Below are 24,356 nucleotides of genomic sequence, written 5' to 3' on the forward strand. Positions count from 1 at the left end.
CTAGTAACTACTGCTACAACTAATCTACTTGTTTCTGTGTTTGACTATGTCTGTCAGTACTTCCTAAGACTTCTTTATTCTTACACCTCAGAACCTGGATCAGGATTCCTCTGACAACAGATCTGAAAATGCTGTGTGAAAATTTTGTGTCTCCAAACCTTAACGATTTTGCTTTCCTAGCTTTTTTTTTCTTGTTTTTTTTTTGTTTTTGTTTTTTTTTTAAATTAACCTAAGCCTTTTTTACCCTCTAAACAACGGCACATCATTAATATTTTTTGTCAAATCTTGATTTTGTGTAAATTTCCTATTTCCTTATGTTTCCTTATGTTTGTGAACTATTCCTTGGACTTAACTATATTTTCCCATTACAGAGCCTGCACGCAGACCCTGAATCCGATGAACTACCACCAAATTTGAGCCAAACAAGAGAGTCATCAATCTTCAGTTTTGAGGACAGTGTTGATTTTGGTGCGTTTGAACCACTATGGCAGTCTTTTACTGACTCTGAATCCAATGGTAGTGGAGAAGAATTTCCCATGGAAGACAGCACTGATTTTTACTTATACTTTCATATGCTTTGAGACACTCACTTACTGGTGTGGCCATATCTGATCTTTTAGATTTGATTAATATCCACTGTACAGAGAATGTTCTAACTTCAAAGCATATGTTCTTAAAAGACCTTAAACCAATACAAGGTAATCTAGAATGTCACATATATTGTCCCAACTGCGAATATTAAATCGGTGACCAAGTCATTGATGGGCAGAGTTCTGTATGTAACTCTACATGGGATAGAAACAGCTCATTGAAGAATGGAAATTTTCTGTACTTACCCATCCAAACACAACTGGAACATCTTCTTCAAAGAGAAGATATTGCATGTTGTCTTAAGTCAGGAAATGGCACATGTAATTCAGAAAATTATGATGATATATGTTGTGGTACAATGTATCATAATCTGAACAAAGATGGTGGCCCACTAGATAGTCCTCAAGCATTCTCTTAACATTAAATTGTGATGGAGTTCCAGTATTCAAATCATCCCAGTATGGAATTTGGCCATTACAAGGGATGGTAAATGAGCTTCCTTATCATGTCCGTAAAGAGAATGTTTTACTTTTTGGCCTATTCTATAATACATTTTTGAAGCCATTCACAAAAGAGTGTCAGTCATTATCAACTATTGGCTTCAAGTTACACCGAAACAACATTGTAAATCATTGTACAGTGATAGCAGCTGTTATGATGTGTGATTCAGTTGCCAGGCCCATTTTGCAAAATATGACCCAATTTAATGGTCATTATGGGTGCAGCCTCTGCCTTCATCCTGGTGAACAAGTTCCAAAGGGAAATGCAACTGTTAGGGTTTATCCATACAAAGATGTTCCAAAAAGGGATCATGCTTCAACTCTAAGTGACGCAAGGGAGGCCTTGCGTACCACACAATCTGTGAGAGGCATTAAAGGACCCAAATGTCTTGTCACATCCCCCACTTTGATATCGTATCTGGAATGCCTCCTGACCATATGCATAATGTACATCTTGGAGTTGTTCGGCAAATGACAAACGTGTGGCTGGATAGTGAATACCATGAGGAGCCATACTATATTGGTAAACATGTTCCTGAGCTCGACCAACAACTCTTGAGAATTAAACCACCTTGCAATATCACAAGAGTGCCCCGCTCTTTTCCGCAAAGGAAGTTTTGGAAAGCTAGTGAATGGCAGAACTGGTTGCTTTTTTATAGCATCTTTGTGCTAAAGGGAATACTACCCAATGCATTCTACCAGCACTGGTTAATCCTTGTCACCTTCATGTTCTTGCTGTGTAAGGACACTGTCACATCAGAGGAGTTTAAAAAATGTGAAAAACTGGTGGTTGAGTTTGTCAAACAGTTTGAAACACTGTATGGAAAGGAAAATGTGTCATTTAACGTACATTCATGTCTTCATTTGCCAGACTCTGTGAGAAATTGAGGACCTTTGTGTGCACATTCAGGATGTATTTTTGAGTCTTTTAATGGGGAGATACTGCAGATGTTTCATTGCACCCAGTGTGTTCCCTTACAAATAATGAAACAATTCACATATAGACAAGTGTTGCCTGTTTTGAAAACAGTGCACTGAGAAATGCTGTGCCTAGATGTTTACAGCTGTATAACAACTTGACTGGTGAAAAAAAGCTTAAACAGTTTGAAAGAGTAGCAGATCAAGTTGTGACCCTTGGTTTACACTATGTTCGAAAAGTTACTAACAAAGAGATACTGGCTATGAGGGACTTTCAACTGTCAGTCACCACAGATACAGTTGTGAAAATATTCAGTACAACTTTAGTCAAAGGAGAACTGTATTACTCAGAGCAGTTCACTAGAGTAATGAAAAGGAACAGCTTCACTGTTTTGTTGGAAAATGGACACATAATCACTGTGTATTATTACATTGTGGTAGAGAGACTTGATAACAGAAAATGTTTTGCTGTTGGAAGACAATATGACAAATCACACAGTTCAGTGCTAAATGTAGAAAATGTAGTTGGCTTGAAAAGAGTGTTACAGGGCAGGAAACAGGTTTTTGATGTAATGAAATTCAACAGGAAATGTATGTTAGTTGATCTGCCACATTATGCCAACGTTTATGCATGAATACCTCTACGTTCCAGTGTGGAGGACTGAAATGTCATGTTGAGGATGAAATGTAATGTGTAGGAATAAAATGTTGAAGATGAAATGTCATGTGGGGGAATAAAAAGTGGACTCAAACAATAAAATTGTATTTATTGCTGCCATTTTTTATACAGTACATAACCATATATAGTCCATCCATATGGCTAATGTTAAATATAATGAATGTCATGCAAAATGTGATTAGGAGTTTGGAGCATGTTTTACACATAAAAAAAAATACTTTGTTTCAATAAAAATACATGCAATAATATAATACTTTTTTGTTTGCAAAGCAATGTATTTAAGAAAATGAAAATATCTAGCAATATATGGATGGAAATATACTTTCTAATGGAAATCCTATTGCTATATATTTCAATATATGACAATCCACATATATTTGAAAATATATAGCAATAGGATTTCCATCTATATATTGCTATATATTTTCAAATATATGTGGATTTTGTCATATTGAAATACATTTTCTAATGTATTGCAATATTAATTCTAGTATATTGCAATATACTGTTGTAAGGGTGGTGACTGTCTGCAGCCATCTCGCATCCTCCCTGCGGTTACTTAGCCTGTAACTGCATCATTCTCAGTTCAGTTTAGAAATGCTAATATTATTTTTGGTAAGGTAAAATTGCAATCGGGCCGCTATAATCAGCTGACTGGGAATCAGCTGACTGGGGGCTTTGCAGTTTGGTCTCCATGAGAAGCACCCCTGCTGCTTTGTCTCTACAAGACGCTTCTCTGCTGCTCTGTCTCTATGAGATGTCTTGCCACGGCTGCTTGATGATGTGTGCTGCTATTTTCTTTGTTAGTGTATGGCTGTGTATGACTTACGTGCGTGCGTGTGTGTGTCAGCCTGCCTCCCTCCTGTTCCCTCTCAGCTCTGCCTTCCTCCTCCCTCTACCTGCTACACACCTGTGTGACATCACAGGCTGGGCTGGAGAGGGGAGGAGGTAATAAAACTGGGCAGAGTGCAGAGAGTGGGGGGGGGCAGAGACATGGCAGACACATGGCAGCGTAAAGCAGTGGTGAGAAGGTTCTTCTCTTCCCTTCTTTGGGTTCTCTTTTTCCTCCATGCACGTTTAGGTGCTGGAGGTTTGTTGTGTTAGTTTGTTGTTTTAGTTTGGGCTGGAGATTACTGGTAGTTCAGTTATTCGTCTTTTGGTTTAGGTTTAGTTTTTCTTCTCCTTTTTATGTAGTTTAAGGGGAGACGCTGGGGGCGACGGCCCATTACGTGGCTCGTCCCGTGTCTCTCCTTCTTTTGTTCATTTTGGCCAGAGTCTGCAGCCCCCTTTTGTTTTTTCTTTCGTTTGGTCTTCGTTTCCCTTTATTATTATTATTATTATTATTATTGTTTATTATTATTATTATTATCACTGTTTGACATGGGTACTAATAAAGCTTGTGGGTTTTTCACACCTTTTTTCTGAGTGTCATCCATCATGTTATATGTTGTGGCCTCATGCCCTGAGCCTTGATTTCCTTCCTACATTGTGAAGCCGTAACAATGACCACTGCTTGACTCAGAGATCCTCGGGACATTTTGTGCCATTTGATGTTTTATTTTCAAGGCATTTTGGCTGTGTCAAATGAATATAGCTCAAATTTGCAAAAGGATATTCATTTTTAAAACATTTTAGAATTGTCGTCTCAGTTCCTTCAATTAGCCTAAAATGGCTAAGCTACACAAAAACCGACACATTTGTTCATTGAAAACCAGTGAAAATGCCATTTTTGATCCCACATTTCTCTTAACATAAACTAATGCATTCTTTTATGTTAAGATTTCATTTTGGACTGCTAGCTTTAAAGTTTTAAATTTGTCTACCAGATGGTGCTACTTTTAACCCTTCAAAGCATGCAGCAAAATTTCACTTTTTTATTGTTTTCTGCAAGGGTGCCTTGCCACTGAAATGATGTGTGTGATGCTTTGATGTTGGATAATGGTATGTGTGTGTAAAAAAAAAAAAAAAAAAGTGTGTGTGAGTGTGTGTGTGTGTCCAACTTCAAGTCTTTTCTCTTAGAAGGTTCTCGCTAAGTATGAGCAGTACTGCAGGAGTAGTCATTTTGGAGATGGCATTACAGCACACAGGAGGCTCTGGAAGTGATCATGCACTCTGAGTGCGAGGACAGCTTCTCATCCACCTCCGAGGACTCTGAGGCTGACACGGAGGAGGCCTCAGAGGTAGAATCAGACCAGGTGGAGTCCAACTCCGACTCATCTGAAGATGAGAGCGGAGGGGAAATGGCTGAAGCGGCACCGGGATGGACTTCAAAAGATGGAAAAATGTTTTGGCCTCCCACAAACATTGAAATGCTCCGCTACATCCCAGCACACTGATGTTACGGTAATAAAACCTTGTTGCACTGAAGTCCCGGTGTATGCCTGTCTCTGGCTGCTGCAACATCTGCGTGGATGAAGAGCTTGTCCAATTCAGAGGCAGGTGCAGCTTCAGGCAGTACATGCCAAGAAAGCCGGCCAAATATGGAATAAAGATTTGGGCAACCTGTGATGTCAAAACATCCTACGCCTGGAGACTGCGGGTGTACACAAGGCAAAGCAGCTGGCAATCCTGTTGAAGTCAACCAGGGGATGAGGGTGGTCCTGGAGATGACAGAGGGGCTCCAGGGACACGTCATTACCTGTGATAATTTTTTCACGTCCTTCGCACTGGCAGAGGAGCTGCTTAGGAGGAAACTGGCCCTGGTTGGCACAATTCGCTGAAACAAGCCTGAGCTTCCCCCTCATTTGCTCCTGTAAGGGCAGGAGGCGGTGTGACTTTTACACGGACAGAAAGAGAAGATTTGGCAGCACCTACAAAAGCTACAAATGTGGAAAGTTCACATACAAGGACCACAGTCTGTCCATTTGCTGCCTCTGCTCCACCTGAGCTGGACTCTCACACCTAGACACATACGCTCTCTCTGTCTCTGTCTCTGTCTCTGTCTCTCTCTGAGTGGATGGTAGAGTGAGTGGAGTGTGGAGTGGCAGCATGTGTTTCAGCGTGAGTGAGTTTTCAAACTTTTCTCTATCTTGTGGTCTGTATTTCTATAGAGCGTTTTCAGATACTGATCCTCTCAGGTGTATTTACCTGTTGCTCAGGTGTGTTTTGTTTGGTGGCGTGGCTACCTGTCCTGTTGGGCAGTATGCCCGTCATGGAGGGAGGTGAAATGTTTGAGAGGCTCACTCGCAGGCATGCAGTCAAAGTCATGCCGGCAGTGAGCTGCTTGGTGGAGGAGGCTGGACTAGTGGTTGGACAGGTGGTGGGCTATGGCAGCGTCAGGTCTTCATCCTGCATGAATGGTGTAATGGTGGAGACAGGTGTAATCGGGCAGATGAACGACAACCCAGAAGCGGCTGTGATTGTGGCGGGAGACTTTAATCATGTCGAACTGAAGGCAGTGTTTCCCAAATTTCACAAATACATAGACTTTCCTACCAGAGACAATAACATTTTGGATCAGGTCTACTGCAACATCCCTGCTGCTTACAAGGCTTCAGCAGCTCCACACCTGGGCATGTCAGACCACATCTCAGTGGAACTGATTCCTGCATACAAGCCTCTGGCCTGCAGAACAAAGCCAACCACCAGGACAATACAGGTATGGACTGTGGAGGCCTCGTCTGCACTTCAGGACTGCTTTGAGCACACAGACTGGAGTGTGTTCAGTGAAGGGGCAGACCTGGAGGAGTATACATCATCTGTATTGTCCTACGTTCAGTTCTGCACTGATGCTGTCCTCCCTGTTAAGACCATCACAGTGTTTCCCAACCAGAAACCATGGCTGGACGGCACAGTACGGTCCATGCTGAAAGCCCGGGACACCGCCTACAGATCTGGAGATAGGCTGGCTTACAGCAGGGCTCGAGCAGAGCTGAAGAAAGGAATTAAGCAGGCCAAGCTCCGGCATAAACAGAAAATTGAAGACCACTTCAATAACAACAACCCCCGGAACATGTGGAGAGGCATCAGAACCATGACGGACTACAAGTCCAGCACTCAGCTCGCCAGCCACGACTCCACTCTGCCTGACACCTTAAACAGCTTCTTTGCCCGCTTTGACACATCAGGCAGCAGAGAAGCTACAAGTCTACCCAGGCTGGAGGAGCAGCACCAGCCCCTCGTCCTACAGCAGCACCAGGTGACATCCACCCTGAGGAGGATCAACACCCGCAAAGCTACAGGACCGGATGAGGTGTCAGGCCAGACTCTGAGAACATGTGCTGACCAGCTAGCAGGAGTGTTCCTGGACATTTTCAATCTGTCCCTGCAGCTGTCCATGGTTCCTGAGTGCCTCAAGTCCTCCACCATCATACCGGTGCCTAAGAAGACGTCCGCCACCTGCCTGAACGATTACCGGCCTGTTGCCCTAACCCCGGTAATCATGAAGTGCTTCGAACGGATTCTTCTCAGGTACATCAGAGACTTCATCCCCTCGGACCTAGACAGCCTTCAGTTTGCTTACAGAGGGAATCGGTCTACAGAGGATGCTGTCTCCATCACCCTGCACACAGCCCTGACCCATCTGCAGCAGCCCAACACCTATGTCAGGATGCTATTTGTTGACTTCAGCTCAGCTTTTAACACCGTCATCCCAGACAAGCTGGTGCTGAAGCTACACGCGGTGGGTCTGCCTGCGTCACTGTGCCACTGGATTGGAGACTTTCTCACCAACAGGCCTCAGGTGGTGAGAATAGGGAACACAACATCATCCCCTCTGGTCCTCAGCACGGGCACGCCACAGGGTTGTGTGCTCAGCCCAGCCCTCTTCACCCTGTTCACACATGACTGTGCTGCCATCCACCACACGAACACAGTCGTGAAGTTCGCGGACGACACTACAGTAGTGGGTCTCATCTCGGACAACAACGAGACCCACTACAGAGAGGAGATTCACCAGCTCACCCAGTGGTGTTCAGCCAACAACCTGGTTCTGAACACAGGGAAGACCAAGGAGGTCATTGTGGACTTTAGGAGGTCCAGGAAGACGGATCACGCCCCCCTCCTCATGGACGGAGAAGTGGTGGAGCGTGTGGACAACATCAGGTTCCTGGGCCTCCACATCACATCTGACCTCTCCTGGTCTATGAACACCTCCCGCCTGGTGAAGAAAGCACAACAAAGGCTTTTCTTCCTCAGGAAACTGAAACGGGCTGGACTTTCCTCTCGGCTGCTCGTGAACTTTTACAGGGCCACGATCGAGAGTATCCTCTGCCTCAGTGTGACAGTGTGGTATGGCAGCTGCACGGCACAGGAGAGGAAACAACTGGCACGGGTGGTAAAAACTGCACAAGGCATCGTGGGCTGCCCCCTTCCTGACCTGGACTCTATATATGCAGGCCGGGTCAAGAAGAGGGCAAGATCCATTGCCACGGACCCCAGCCACCCGGGCCACAGACTGTTTGTACCGCTTCCATCAGGAAAGCGGTACAGGACTATACGAACAACCACCAACAGACTGAGGGACAGCTTCTTCCCCAGAGCTGTCAGGGCTATCACCCCCTGCAGCACCTCACACACACCTCACCACCCCGCAGCAACACCCACACACTCATCCCCCCCCCCCCCCCCCCGCAGTCACACACGCACATCTACACACACACACACCCCTTCCCCCGCCGCCTCAGTCACTCCCACCAATTGGAGGGAGAGACTGTGAGAACATTTCTTTTGCACACTCGCACCTTCTGTGTACTTAACATTTAAGTATACACACAGTGTCATTGCATTTTATGTATATTGTATATACGTTTTAAATGCTGACTTTTTATGTCCTTTGGTTTTGTTTATCTTATTTGTGAATTTATGTTATCTGTGAGTTTATTTTATTGTGAGTTTATTTTATTGTGAGTTTATTTTATCTAGATGTGTTTCATCTTATTCTATTTTATCTTATTTTATTATCTTTTCTTTTTCACACGGGGGTTGCAACAAAAATTTCATTGACATGGCTATGCTCAATGACAATAAAAGCAATCTTGAATCTTGAATCTTGAATCATCCAGGACATCTTTACTACTGTCCCCCTGCTTGTTAATCCGGCTAAAAAGATAATGATCTCTAATGCCCCCCCGTTCATTAAGAATGAAGTGCTGGCTAAGGAGTTGGCCCGGTACGGACAGTTGGTGTCCCCTATTAAAAAGGTTTCTCTGGGACACAGGTTGTCCCGACTGAAACATGTGGTGTGTCATCGTAGGCAGGTTTTCATGGTCTTCAAAAACAACTCTGATGATCTAAACCTGTCCTTTAACTTTAGAGTGGACGGGTTCAGCTACATGGTTTTCGCTTCTGGTTGTGGGGCGGAGAGACATCTGATCTGCTCTTGTCCAGAAAGGATTGGTGGACGGCAGCCAGTGGCTGCCGCCGGGGAAGGGGTGCCGACCTGGAGTCCGACACCAGCGCCCAGTGAGTGGCCGCTGGCCCCGACTGGAGCCATCGAGGGCCCCAACAGGGTCGCGGGCCACCCCCCCACCGCCTTCGGAGATGGGATAGACAATGATGGACAGGGACAGGCTGAGACGGCAAAAGAGCCTTAGCAAGGAAAAAACGAAGAGAATAAAAGCGAGTGTCCTGATAAGACTGTTAATCCTCCGCAGAGAGAAGTCCATGAGAATCTGTCAGTGTGTATGGACTTCACTGAGGACGAATACATGTCCGACGATGATTTGTTAAAAATATCACAAAAGAGAAAACACTGTGAACCAATCCAGAGCAATGCAATTAAATTAAAGTGCATAAAGGAAAGAAAGCAAGAAAACCATTACAATCAGACATTGATCTGTCCCTGACCCAGGAGGACCGGCAGAGCCGGTACCCTCCTGTTGACATCAAAAAGTTCCTACAGGGAATGAAGGGGCTTGGGTTGGTGAAGGTTGAAGATCACTTCCCAGGCCTGAAAGCTTTTATTGAGTCAGCCAGAAACTTGACAAAGAAATCAGGAAACAGTGGAGAAGACAGGCTGACAGAGCAGGAGATCCATCGCCTAAAGAAGCTGATTCTGAAAGTTAAAACACAAACTGCTGCTCATGATGAAGGTGATGATTGAAAAGAAAATTTTGTTCCTCTCTCTTGCATTGTTCTGTGTCTCTGTAATATTCTATCTCTCCATGTGTGAGTTTAAATTAGGCACTCTTAACATTAATAGAGGCAGAGACAATGTTAAAAGAGCTTCTTTTTTTAAACTGATGGAGCTGAAGAAGGTGGACTTGATGTTGGTTCAGGAAACACACAGTGACAAAGACAATGAGACTGAGTGGAGGAGAGGATGTGATGGACAGGTGTTTCTGAGCCATAAGTCCAGCTGTAGTGGAGGAGTTTCCTGCCTTCCTCCTCTGAAGTAGAGGAAATCATTAAGGGTTTTGTTTTTACTGAAGGTCAAAGCACACTTTGAAAATGTTGTCATGGTCTTTCTGAATGTTTATGCACCAACCAACAGGCTGGGCACACTTACTTTACTGGTTGTCTTATGTGACACCATTAGAACCTGTAGCAGTGAGGAGTATTTGTTTTTAGGGGGTGATTTTAACTGTACTGAGTATCCAGAGCTGGACAGAAACCACCAGGAACCCCATCCTGCCTCACTACGCAGGTTCAGACAGGTGACTGCAGTTCATGAGCTGTCAGACGTGTGAAGGGTTTTCCATCACAACCACAGACAGTACACCTGGAGTCACTGCAAAGATAATGTTTTATCTCTGACCAGGTTGGACCATCTGTACTCTTTTAAACACCATGTCAACATTTTGAAAAGTTGTCACATCGACCCAGTAGGCTTCTTAGATCATGTGCTCGTTTCTTGTTCTGTTTTTATAAAAAATGTTCGAGTACAGAGTGGATACTGGCATTTTAACACTGTCCTGCTTCAGGACAAGACTTTTAGATCAGCTTTTGAGTGTTTTTGGTTCACCCACAGATCTTGTAAATCTGACTTTGCCTTTCTCCAGCAGTGGTGGGATTTTGGCAAAGGACAGATCAAGCAGCTGTGCCAGCAGTTCACTCGTAATGTCATTAGAGACGTAATCAGATCTATGAAGGACCTGGAGACTCAGGTGGTAGAACTGTAAAGTTTAGCTGATTCTACAGGAAATTGATGGCTTTTAGATTCCCTCAAATCTAAGAAGTTGGCCCTAGCCAACCTGTTGGGCGTTGCAGCACAGGGAGCTCTGGTGAGGTTGCAGTATCTTAACATCTCGCAGATGGATGCCCCCTCTTGTTTCTTCTTTGGTCTGGGGAAAAACAGCCAGAGAAAGATCATTCACTCTCCGAGATCCAACAGCGGTTTCATGATCTCAGACTCCTCTGGCTCATTGGCTGCGGACACTGGTCTGATTTCAATAGATCAGGAAAAGGCTTTTGATCGGGTTGATCACAAGTATCTCTGGCAAACTCTTGCTGCTTTTGGGTTCAGCCCAGATTTCATAGCCAAGATCCAGGTTCTGTACAGTGACGTTGCGAGTGTTCTGAAAATGTGTGCCTTTTAGTGTTCAGAGGGGGGTCAGACAGGGCTGCCCTTTGTCCGGCATGCTGTACTCGTTTACCATCGAGCCTCTGCTTCAGAGCTGAGATGTGATCTGAGTGGTGTTCGCTTGGCTGACTGTCATGTCTCTTTTAAACTGTCAGCGTATGCAGATGATGTCATTGTCCTGGTCAACACACAGAAAGACATCGAAACGTTAGTGAATACAGTCAACCTGTTCACTTCCATATGATCAGCCAAAGTAAACTGGGGGAAGAGTGAGGCTCAGGCTACCTGGAGGATTAGTCTGGAAGAAGGGGGGTTAAAATACCTGGGAGTCTTTCTGGGAGGCAACATGTTTTTACAGAAAAACTGGGATGGTGTTTTAGAAAAAGTCAAAGGCCAGCTCATGAAGTGGAAGTGGATTTTACCCAAAATGTCTTACAGAGGCTGTGTTCTGGTAATTAACAATCTGGGTTCTTCTGCTCTGTGGCATAGGTTGGCCTGTGTTGATCCCCCAGCTTCTCTTCTATCACAAATTCAGAGAATTTTCATAGATTTCTTTTGGGACAGGTTGCACTGGGTCCCTCAGAGTGTCCTGTTCCTTCCTAAGGAGGAGGGTGGACAGGGTCTAGTCCATCTGGCCAGCAGGGGAGCTGCTTTCTGACTCCAATTCATCCAGAGACTGCTCACTGGGCCTACGGACCTGGTGTGGAGAGCAGCACCCTGCTGCATCCTGAAGCGGTGTGGTGGTCTGGGACTGGGCCTGCCTCTGTTTCTGATGGACTCCAGCAAGCTCATCTCAGCCAGCCTTCTACAGAAGTGTTTTTTTCAGTGTGGTCTTTACTGAGGAAGCAGAGGCAAGAGCAGGCCGACTCTCTGTGCTGGCTCCTGCAAGAACTTGTGCTGCATGGAGGACATTTGGATGGTCCCAGCTGGGGTGGACTGACTCTCCACAGAATGCTTCACACTGTAGGAGTTTCCGCTCTTGGCCAGGTGGTGGAGGTGACTGGACCTGGGTTGGACGACCCTGCTGCACTGGCCTACACACTGGAAACGTCAGCTGACAGGACACAAATGCACTCTTTTAACTGACTTTTGTAACGATACACTGCTGCCAAACTGGACTGACCCGTATCCTGCCGTCAAACTGTTTACCCTGCAGGTGTTGCTCTGGTGAACGCCTCAGGGAAGACGCTATACAAACTGATGGTAAAAACCTTGAACCAGAGCAAACTGAACAGGCACAGTGACGCCCCATGGAGGACGTACTGGAATTTAAACCTTGACTTTAAACCTGCATGGAGGTATTTATACAAACCTCCTTTAACGAGGAAACATGCAGACTTGCAGTGGAGGATCCTCCATGGCATCATGGCAGTGAACTCCAGGTCCTGCTCAGGACCTGGACAGTTTCCAAGCGCCATGGGGTTATGGGGGGCTGCTCTGCTCTGTGACAGAAGGACAAATCATCTTTGATCATGTGCTGATGTAACTGTAACACCTCCGGGAAGAAGCACGATGGTGTAAAAAGTCACATATAAAGACTTTATACAGAGGACATAAAGGTCAATAAATGTTGGTTTAAAAATCTCTCTCTCTCTCTCTCTCTCTCTCACTTGCCCTCTCCCCATCTCAGCCTCTCACCATCCCCAACAACATACCTAAATGTCCCATGTTTATTTTTCAGTGTTCATCATTCAATGTTCATCTTTCTCAAATAACTTTATTTCTGGTTCAAACTGATCTTGTACACACACAGGGTAATAAGCATTTAGTATGTTGCCCCCCCCCATTACTTGTAGTAGAAGAAGGCCTAGTGAAGATCATCATATATGATTATAGACTAAGATTATTAACTTTAATCTGCCACTGCAGCAAAAATAAGGATGCATCAAAATCAATGTTGCTACCAATCATTGGCCCATCTCAGGGCCTAATAATAATCGAATGCTACTTGAAATGTATTTTATGGAATTTTTTTTTGTTTTATTGTATTTTTTTTTTTTTTTTTTTGGATAAATAAACAGTGGAAGTATGTAAACATACTGGCATTTAAAGAGTTAAAATCCCCAAAATATAATTAGTATTTGATATATATATTTCAGGCTGAAGTAGTTTTAAAAGTCATGATTTTGTTTTTTTGAAAGGATATTTCATTAAATATGAAGATTTAGATGGAATGCCAGGTTGGGTCCTGAAAAACTGCACCCTGGAATTGACACCCATCCTTCACTCTCCATTCCACAGATCACACTGCACCTGTTACATGTGTCAGGATCTGCTAACCTGTCCCTAGTGTTCTCTTTTTCCCTTTTCCCTTAGTGTTATGTGTCTGTCTGTCTGTTCACCTGTCCCTTCCAGTAGCACATGAGCCTGATTAGGGCTCAGTATTTAAGGAAGACTCTCAGCATCGCTTGTCACTGAATTAACCTGATCTCTCCCATGACTTTCCAGAACCTGTGCCTTGTGAGTATCTCCAGTCGGTTGCCAGTTGCTGTCTGTGTTTTTGTATATCTTGGAAGAGGTTTTTACCTTTTGCCACTTCCGTGTGCTTCTTTCTTTTCAGTGCCTACCAGCCACGTCCAGCATTTGTTCTGCCTCAACCCACCTCGTGGTGTTTTTTGAGTGTTAGATCCACTCATTGTTAGTGCATTTTGAGTTTACTTAATTCCACTCATTTCGAGTGTGTTTTTTGTTTGTTTTTCCACTCCTTAGGAGTGCGCCTTTTAATTCTCATTGTTAATAAAATTGTTTTCTTTTCTAACTCTTGTCTCCAGTCTTTACCTTGAGTCCAACCACTACTTATTTAAGGCAAAGCCTAACAATGTGGAAGACATCAATTGTCATCCTTGTTCCTTAAAAGCCACACCTATCAGTGACAAACCATGACAGACTTGTAGCTCTAATCTCTGCTATAATGCTTTGAGAAACTGGTCCAAAACATTATCATTCCTTACGGCTTCTGTACAAACAACTGTCACAGTCCATCCAACACCAATTATGCAATTATGCCACCCTTAAAAACTTAAACAATGACTGCTGAAGAGAACGTTTCAGAATGTTTGTACTGTATAACCCCTGCACAAAGCTAACACATGCAGGACCAATCTGTCTACTAAACACAGATCGTTGTCTCTGTGCTCCTCTGACAATGATAATAAAATTGAATCTAATCTTCACTTCCAGTGAAACAGCAAACAAGCTGATAAAATATTAATGTAACTGGCCTTACTGGGATTATTAACTGTTTTGCCATTACCAAATTTCAATTTGTAATCCATTACATTACTCAAAATATGTAGTCACATTACTATCCAACACTGATTACATACCTTGTTAAACAGAAGATGCTAGAATTTGTTCTGAGAGGCAAATGAAGACACAGACTGTCCGTAAACAACAAAATTAAAGGCTAAGGAGCCTGTCTGTGGAATCAGCAGCATCAACTACTCCAGATATTTTTACTGGATTTTCTTTTTAACTCTCAAATATCAATATCAGTATGGGCCTCAAAACTCCAGCAACATTGTACACATACTGTAACCTTAGAAGATATGCCCACTTGCTTTGTCTAATTCTGACAACTGAACCCTCATGTTAGATTTTATAGAATGCACTTTTTCACAGAGCTGGGACTGTGGATTTTGTTCCTGAAGTCATACAGTGCAGTCCTGCTAAGTGGGTATTTCTTCATGGCCAGAATGGAGAAGAAGCCATATGATGTATAAAACCAACCTCAGCACTGAAGAGCATGCAGGTTTACATCTTTATGTCTTTATTTGAATCTCTTTTGAGCCACAAGAGTCCATGCCCGAAAATGAACAAAAGGTCAGTCTATCAGGAGCTGCAGCTGAATAACAGCTGCTGTTTACTGACTGAGAAGCCTAAACATACCTCAGTTGAGGTAAAAGGGGATGACGTGTGGCTTTATGTTTGTAATATGCATCTATCATGGATCGTTTTTGTGACTGAAAAAGCTTGAGAGCATCATGGGACATTAACAATATACTAACAAGAAGAAGAAAAATACTCCAAATGTCTAATTAGAATCAATGTGTGTTTGGTATTCCCACATTCAGAGGTATATTGATCAAACCCACAATAAATATGTAATCAAACAAGTTGCAATTAATCCATTATGTCAGCGAAGCCTGGATAAAATGGCCATGTTAATAAGTGAATTTTAATTTGATGTAATTTTAAGCTAACATCAATAACCCTCAAGGATGTGAACTCGCACAGATAGATCAAAAACAGAGGATATGATGCAAAACCAAATGACAGAGAAAGAAAGAAGTGAAATATGTGAGGAAGTTGGGAGCATAGAGCAGGTCTGAGGGCCACAGCAGTCTGTTGTGTTTATACCTCAGAGAAATCACTTGCTTCATGAGTTACAAATGTTAGATTTGCTGAGTGTGAAGGCCGGGGCCATGGAGGGATCGATGGAGGCCAACCCTGGTCGTAGCTGAGCGATTCGCTTTCTGTTGATAGGGAGGCAGGGCAGATGCTCCCCGAGATGGAGAGTGGAAAGGAGAGGAGTGGAGAGGGAAAGAGAGGGGAGGAGGGGAAAAGGAGGAGGAAGGGAAGACACAATGTGAAGATGAAATTAATTATTTGAAAATTGATTAATAAAACAGGAAAAGAATGGTGAAAAGGGAAAAGGAGAGTAAACAAGGTGGCAAAAGAGGATGAAGGGGTAAGCACAGGGAAATAGAGAAGTGTGGAAGAATGAAAGAAAAAGAAAAAGAAAGGGGGAAGATGAGAAGGGAGAAAAAAAGGTATCATCAAATCAAAAGGGAGGGAGCAGAACAAGAAAAGATCAGAAGCGAAGAGAAGATGTGGGAAAAGAAATAAGACAATACAGTGGAGAGGAGAAGAGAAGAGGAAAGAGGGGAGAGGACAGAAGGAGATGAGGGGAGAAGGAAGACAATGAAAGAAGGGAAGAGGAAAGAGAAAAGGAAAGGAGGACAGGGGAATAATAGAAAAAGATAAGATAAAACTTTATTGATCCCACACCAGGGAAAATTAGTCGTTCCAGCCAGCGACTATTACAAAGAGCAAGCACAGTGGCATAAATAGGTCAAAATAAAGAAAGTGTACATGGTACAGAAAAGAAAAACAACTATGTATGTGTACATTTGTACAAATTATAAAAAAAAAAAATAAAACAATACCAGAAAAATCCTACTGCCATAAAAAAGTACTGAATAGAGGTAAGGAACAAACGCATAGAAGGAATAAAGGAAAGGACGAGGGAGGGGGAGGAGGAAAGAAGTGTTGGTGGGAGATGGTTTGCTGTGCTTTCAGAACTGTTTGGTCAGGTCGATCCAGGATGGAGACACACACATGCACACACCTTGACATTTCATATGTGAAGGATGGTGGTGATGTGTCAAAGTGATGGGAATTCTGGTTCATTTAAGAGAGTCGGATTTTTCTGCTCCCAAGTGGCTCCTCAGATTTTTTGCTGCTTAAATGAATTTATTACCAAAAATAGAGTAAAATTATGCATAAATTGAATTACTAACTTACAAAATGTATTTTACATCAAATGTTTATTATTTATATCGTTTATTATACTCAACATGGAACAGAGTGCTACAAAAAAAAAAAAAAAAAAAAAAACATTGAAGCAGTAATTAGAGACTCACACTCTGCCTTTGTATTATCAATGTAATTGAAATACATCCAAGTTTTACTGCGTTTCCTGCAGTTCATTTTCTCACCTTTTAAGCATTTTGTCTCTGTAGGGGCTCTCTCGCTCTCTCTCACTCTCTCTCTCTCTTTCCCCCTCCTGCTCAGTGCTGACACACAGAAGCCATCACACATCATGTAGTTGACCAATCACATGCAGCTTGAAGAGAAAAAAATTGAGAAAAAAACAAACAAAAAAAACAAAGCAGCTCCAGCTCGTTCACTTCACGAGCCGTTTCGTTTGCGACCAACACATCACTAATGTTTCGGCAGTGAAGAGTGGCCCTGTTGAAGTGGCAGGCAATTCCAGGGTTGATCAGTCACTGTCAAACTGATTCAAATTGCCTATATCTATTTATTATTGTATGTATTTATATTTAGGATATTATGACTATTTGCACTTCTGGTTAGATGTTAAACTGCATTTTGTTGTCTCTGTGCTGCACTCTGATGATGACAATAAAGTTGAATCTATCTATCTATCTATCTATCTATCTATCTATCTATCTATCTATCTATCTATCTATCTATCTATCTATCAAATACTATGTGGCTGAAATAATCATATCTACTGAATTGTGTTTCTGAAAGGGGACATCTCAGGCAAATAATAATTCCTGATCCCACCTCCACTATCAATCACATTGCTCATACAGGTTCCTATAGAGCTTTCTGACATCACGCGTAAATAATAAAATGAATGGTGGCTGAATTCCATTTAGCTGCTTCAGTTTTGGGGTCCTGGCATTGTGCCTGCTAACTCACTGTCCCTCTGTCATGGCTTACTGGAACACCTGAGCCATTGTTAACCTTATTAATGACATCTGTTTCTTCACTGTGACAAAACTGAGTCAAAACCTCTGCTATGAAGAAGACCTTTTGGCATTGACAGTGGGCCCCTGGGCACAGACTACCCTCTTATATAGGTGCAAGACATCCCATGCTGAAAAGGACACTGAAGTTCTAAACCAATGCAACCACATTTATGTCTCTTTCTTGTTTTTTCTTTATGGTCATTTTTCATGTGTTTGTGCTTAGTGTCTCCAAAGTTGTTCTGCATTTATCTATGGTCATTTTGTATGCCTTTGTAGTTGTTTGTGTGTCTTAATAGTTATGTTGCATCTTTAGCTGCCTGTGTTATGATGGTTGGATAAGTGAGTCATAATATTGACCCTTGACCCCTATAAAGTCAGACATGTTAAAAACACGGTTTGATTTGAGTAAAACTTTACTAAAAGTTACTTTGAATCAAATAATCAAACTAATACATTTTATAACAGGATTTACATTGGCACAATGTGTAATTAATACCACAATGCGAATTTGGCACTCAAAACCATGACAATCTTTCCCCACTGCTTTGAGACAACAGACTGGAGTGTGTTGTGTGAGCCACATGGGGAGGACATCAACAGCCTAACAGAGTGTATCACAGAGTACATCAAATTCTGTGAACAGACCATACTGCCAACCCGGACTGTAAGCTGCTTTCCCAACAACAAGCCCTGGATCACCAGTGAAAGTCCGCTGAACAAGAAGAAACAAGCTTTCAGGTCAGAGGACAAAAAAGAACTGAGGAGTGTTCAACACAAGCTGAGGGAGAAGCTGAGGCAGAGCAGAGATGCCTACAGGAGGAAGCTGGAGGCCAAACTCCAGCAGAACAGAGTGAAGGATGTGTGGACAGGAATGAAGGAGATCACTGGGCTTAAGGCAAGAGACAGACCAGCAGCCGGCAGCCTTGAGAGGGCCAAAGAGCTAAACCACTAGGTAGAAATCTTCTGCTGCTTAACGTAGCCAAGAGCAAGGAGATGGTGATTGATTTCACAAGGCACAGGATGACCACACAACCACTGTGTATTCTGGGGGAGAATGTCACAGTGGTGGAGGATTACAAACACCTTGGAGAGCACGTTGTCAACAGAATGAACTGGAAAACAAACATCAATGCCAGGGATGAGCTGACTCTATTTCCTGGGGTGGCTCAGATCATTCAACATGTGTAGCAAGATGTTGGAGATCTTTTACCAGTCTGTTGTTGCCAGTGCACTCTTCTTTGCTACAGTATGCTGGGGGAGCAGCATCAGTTGTTGGCTGCAAACTAGACACTTTTGAGGAGGTGGAGGAGAGGAGGACACTGGACAGACTGTTATCCATTATGGATAACCCTGAACATCCTCTTCACCACCACGTGGACAGACAGCGGAGCTCCTTCTCCAATAGACTGTTCCAGCTCCTCTGTCACAAGGAACGTGGACATCATTCCTGCCACGAGACATCACACTGTGCTATAGCAGTTTCAACAGTTAATCCACCAACCTCACAAACCCCAATATTTTACATATTATCTGCACTACTGCAATATTGCACATATGGTCTACTGTTTACATTTATTTATCATCTGAAACTGCACATTTTTTTTGTTGTAAATACTTGTTCATATACTTAGTAATATTGTATTGTATTATATTATTATATAATATGTATTATACATTATAATACATATTATAAAACTATATATTTAGTTATACTTTTTATGTTATATTTTTATTTTTTAACAAACTGTGCATATGTGTTGCATTGCTGATGAATGCTTTAGATGCAAATCTTGCTCTCATTTTAGCACAGAAACAAAGACAGAGAGAAACCCTAAGAACACTGCAGAACTAAATGGACTCACCAATGATGATGGAGAGTTCCCTCTGTATCCTACCACCGCCATTTCGAACATTAAAGCTGAGCTATGATCCATCGCATGTCTCATGGATGATCTGCTCCGCAGACAAACCAAGCTCAACTCCCTGCTTCTCCATCTGGAGCATGTGGAAAATCCCAATCCACATGAGAAGACAGCTCCCTGCACTCCTTCCAAGAAGCGTGCAGCAAAAGGACAGGTAAAGCAGAAAAAGAAAGTCTTCCTTCCTCTCTTCAATCCCTTGGCCAAAGATGACGGGGCCCTGCAGCTGTTTAACCAGTTTGGCCCCCTCACTGGCCATGATTTCGAGGAAAGCCTGGAGATGGCTGTGACACCAACATCCAAGGTAGAACACCATCCAAGGTCCAGGAGACCGAGGAAGCGTTCCTCCTGCTGTATCAGCCCCTCGCACCACGGGTCCCCCACTGGAGAGCCATCCAGATCCAGCACCCCACGGAACAAGCGATCCCGGCTATCAGCTCCTATAACAATTCCTGATGACGAGCCCCACTTTGCTCCCGCTCCTAGCTCCGGTAGCGCTACAGTGACGACTGGGTCTTCGCTCCGGACCTCCCCTGCTACTGCTCCCTCTATGCTGGTTGCATCCATGGAGCCTCCAGTGACCAACGAACCTACAGCAACCAGCAAGCATTCAACGACAAGGCCCTCTTCTCCAGACCCCTCAACAGCCTCTGCCACTAGGCCTACTCTGTTTCTGGGACCTCCAGCGACTGGTAAGCGTCCTTTGAGTCAGAGACATGTTTCCCCAGCTTCACGCATTGTTTCCTGTCAGACAGGAAGTCTGTAATCCACCTGCAGGTGGAGTCAGGCACGCTCAGCTGGGAGAGCTTCTCCTGAAGCAGAGTTGGGATGATGGTGTTAAAAGCAGAGCTGAAATCCACAAACAGGATTCTGGCATAGGTTCCTGCAGAGTCCAGGTGCTGGAGGATGAAGTGGAGGGCCAAGATGACTGCATCGTCTACAAGCCTGTTGGCTCTGTAGGCAAACTGCAGGGGGTCCAGGAGAGGGTTGGTGATGTCCTTGAGGTGTGAGAGCATTAGGGGCTCAAAGGACTTCATGACCACAGAGGTCAGGGTGACAGGTCTGAAGTCGTTAAGTCCTGTGGTCCTTGGCTTCTTGGGAACAGGGATGATGGTTGAAGACTTGAAGCAGGCTGGCACGTGATAAGTCTCCAGTGAGGTGTTAAAAATGTCTGTGAACACTGGAGACAGCTGATCAGCGCAGTGCTTCAAAGCGGATGGGGAGACAGAATCCGGTCCAGCTGCTTTCCGGGGGTTCTGTCTCCTGAAGAGTTTGTTGACGTCCCTCTCATGGATCGTCGTCGTCACTGAGGTGGGTGCGGAGAAGGGGGGGGACCTTTAAGGTGGGCATTGGTGGAGGTGACTGGAGCTGTTGGGAGGTGTCGTGGGGGATGGTTGCTGGACTGTCCCTTTGTCTTTCAAAGCGGCAGTAGAACTTGTTCAGGTTGTTGGCTAGGCATTGGTCGTTGATGGAGTGGGGGGCTTTAGGCTTGTAGTTGGTGATCTGCCTGAGCCCTTTCCAGACAGACGCAGAGTCGTTAGCTGACAACTGGTGTTGGAGCTTCTCGGAGTACAGTCGTCTCTTTCACTGCCTTGCTAGACTTGTACTTCGACTCTTTGAATCTGTCTTTGTCCCCACTCCTGAAGGCCTCTTCCTTTGCCAACCTTAGCTGTCTGAGTTTGGCTGTGATCAGGGTTTGTCTTTGTTGTAAGTCACCCTGGTGTGTGATGGAACACAGCAGTCCTCATAGAAACTGATGTAGGACGTCACAGCCTCCGTGTACTCATCCAGACTGTTGGTAGCAGTCCTGAATGCATCCCAGTCAGTAGAGTCCAAACACGCCTGGAGATCCTCCACAGCCTTGCTGGTCCACTTCCTTGATGTCCTCACTACAGGTTTTCAGAGCTTTAGTTTCTGTCTGTATGCAGGAATCAGGTGGACCATGACGTGGTCAGAGTGGCCCAGTGCAACACAGGGGATGGTGTGATAAGCATCCTTGACTGTGGTGTACCAGTGATCCAGAATATTCTCCTCTCTGGTTGGGCATTTAATAACCTGTCTGTATTTGGGGAGTTTGTGAGTGAGGTTACGTTTGTTCAAGTCACCAAGGACAATAACTAAAGAGTCCGGGTTGGCCCTCCACACACAGTATCTGGTCAATGAGCATGCGCTGTGCGTCCTGCACGTTGGCCTGCGGCGGGATGTAAACACCAACCAGAATGAATGAAGCAAATTCATGAGGTGAATGAAAAGGCTTACATTTAATGATAAAAGATTCCAGGTCAGGAGAACAATGCTGCTGGATCACTGTCACGTTGTTGCACCAACCACTGTTGATGTAGAAACAGATTCCTCCACCTTTAGTTTTGCCAGAAAGTTCCGTGTCTCTGTCTACGCGGTAGAGTTGGAAGCCTGCCAGCTGCAGCGCAGAGTCCGGTATTAATCCACATGGCCACGTCTCCAAGAAGCACAAAACTGCAAATGAAGAAAAGTCCCTGTTTTTACCCAACAGCAGTTGCAATTCCTCTATTTTGTTGGGCAGTGAACACATGTTAGAGAGAAATATTCCCAGTAACGCTGTGCATAGTCCGCGCTGGTGAAAACGCACGAGTGCAGCGGCCTGTTTTCCTCTCCTCTGGCATTTCGCTGCATGAGCAAAGGTGAGCGCACCTTTGACCAGGATGTCCAAAATTTCCAATGTTGGGAGCAGAAAATTAGGAAATAAATTCTTTGGTGTTGTTACCCTGATGTTCATGAGCTCTTCTCTGGTGAAAGAGCTCCAGGTACCGTGCAAAAAACAGAGTTTAGTTAGTTTAGTTATTATTATTATTATTATTATTATTATTATTATTATTATTATCATTATTATTATTAACTGCTGTTATTCCTTCTTTATATTTTTTGTTACTTTTTTATTACTTTTTAAACAAATGTTGTATGCATTCTGTGTTTGTCTGTATGTTTAATTGCTACTGCAACAAAATAGTTTCCCAAATTGGGATCAGTAAATAATCTGAGGTCTGAAGTCTAACATCGTCTGCAGCGTCTGCAGCTACTCACCTGTGCTGTGCCTGAACTGTGATTTTATGTGACTTTTAACTATCAGCTCGGACCTCAACTGTTTTTACTTATCAGCACCGACTGGATTCTTTCTTTGAATGACTGGATGACAGTTTACTTAAAATTTGTGGAATATGCTGGAACTTGTGAATTTCCCTTGGGGATTAATGAAGTATCCATCCATCCATCCATCCATCCATCCATCCATCCATCCCTCCCTTCCTTCCCCCTTGACCTAGGCTACCCGACATATCCTAAAGGCTGTGCCTGGTGAAACTCGCACAACCTTCAACATGTTCAGCTCCCCAACCTTATCTGAGATCAAGGGTGAACTAACTTCTATTGAGCAACTCATCGCAACTCTCTTGGAGTGACAGACTGACCTCAGCTAGCTCTGCTAGAGCCTCCAGAGCCCACAAACCAACAGAGGGAGGTGATCCAAGGCGATGAGGACCCATCCTGGGCTTCGGTGGTGAGGGGCAATAGAGGTCGGTCCCTTCCCCTCTTCGACTCTCAGGATGATACCACAGCGCTGGAGCTGTCAAAGTTTTCCAGCCCTCTGGCTGCTCTGCCAGAAAGGCCCCTCGATCACTAAATGTGACCCTTGCTAACAGAGAGTCACTGCAGGGTGCCTGTAAAAGGATTAGGTCCCCGGCTAGCAAGTCCAGCTCAAGAGCTGCCTCTCCTTCGGACAAGCGCCAGGGACTGTGCACTCCCTCACCGGAGGACAGCGATGCAACTCCCACAGCATAGACATAGGCATAGACAGGTTTTATTGTCATTCAGTAGACGGCAAAGTGAACACTGAACGAAATTTCGTTTGCAACAAGCTCAGCACAGGGTTGAAAGAACCTTAAAAAAAAACTATATATATATATATATATATATATATATATATATGTACACTATATATACATATCCTGCGATCGGCTGGCGACCGGTTCAGGGTGTACCCCGCCTCTCGCCCATTGCTAGCTGGGATAGGCTCCAGCCCCCCGCAACCCCGAAATGGGATGCGCGGGTAAAGAAGATGAATGAATGAATGAATATATACATATAAAAAAAAATGTGTAGTGATATGTACAGGTATGATGAAAGTATGTTAAAATAAACAGCAGAGTATTATGGTATATACAGTATATGAAATAGGACAGGTCGAAAATAGCAGCAGGAATATGCAGTAAGTTAAATATATAGCATTATAAATATATATTAAGGTTAATGTTAAAGTGCAGTTGTGAGAGTGACCTGAGGTGGTAACAATGGTGCAAAATTACTCATTTAGAGTTCAGCAGTCTGATGGCCTGGGGGAAAAAGCTGTTGCAGAACCTGGAGGTCCTATGGTGGGGGTGTGAGGAGTCCCTGATGATGTTTTCGGCACGGGACAAGCAGTGTTTCCGTGCAATGTCCTGAATGGAGGGGAGAGAAGTCCCAATGATTTTCTCCACTGTCCTCACCACTCTCCTCAAGTTCTTCCAGCAACGGTTCTTCCTCACAGACTGAGGTCTTTCAGTGAGGAAGTCAATCAGCCAGTTACACAGGGGGGTACTGAACCCCAGGGGTCCCAGTTTGTCTACCAGATGCTGTGGAATGATGGTGTTGAATGCTGAATTGAAGTCCAGAAACAGCATCCACATATGAGTGTTTTTTTTTTTTTTTGCTCCAGGTGAGCGTGGCTCAGGTGGAGAACAGAGGAGATGGCGTCCTCGGTGGAGTGGTTCAGCC

Source organism: Chaetodon auriga, chromosome 9 (assembly GCF_051107435.1).
Source record: "Chaetodon auriga isolate fChaAug3 chromosome 9, fChaAug3.hap1, whole genome shotgun sequence".
NCBI lineage: Eukaryota > Metazoa > Chordata > Actinopteri > Chaetodontiformes > Chaetodontidae > Chaetodon > Chaetodon auriga.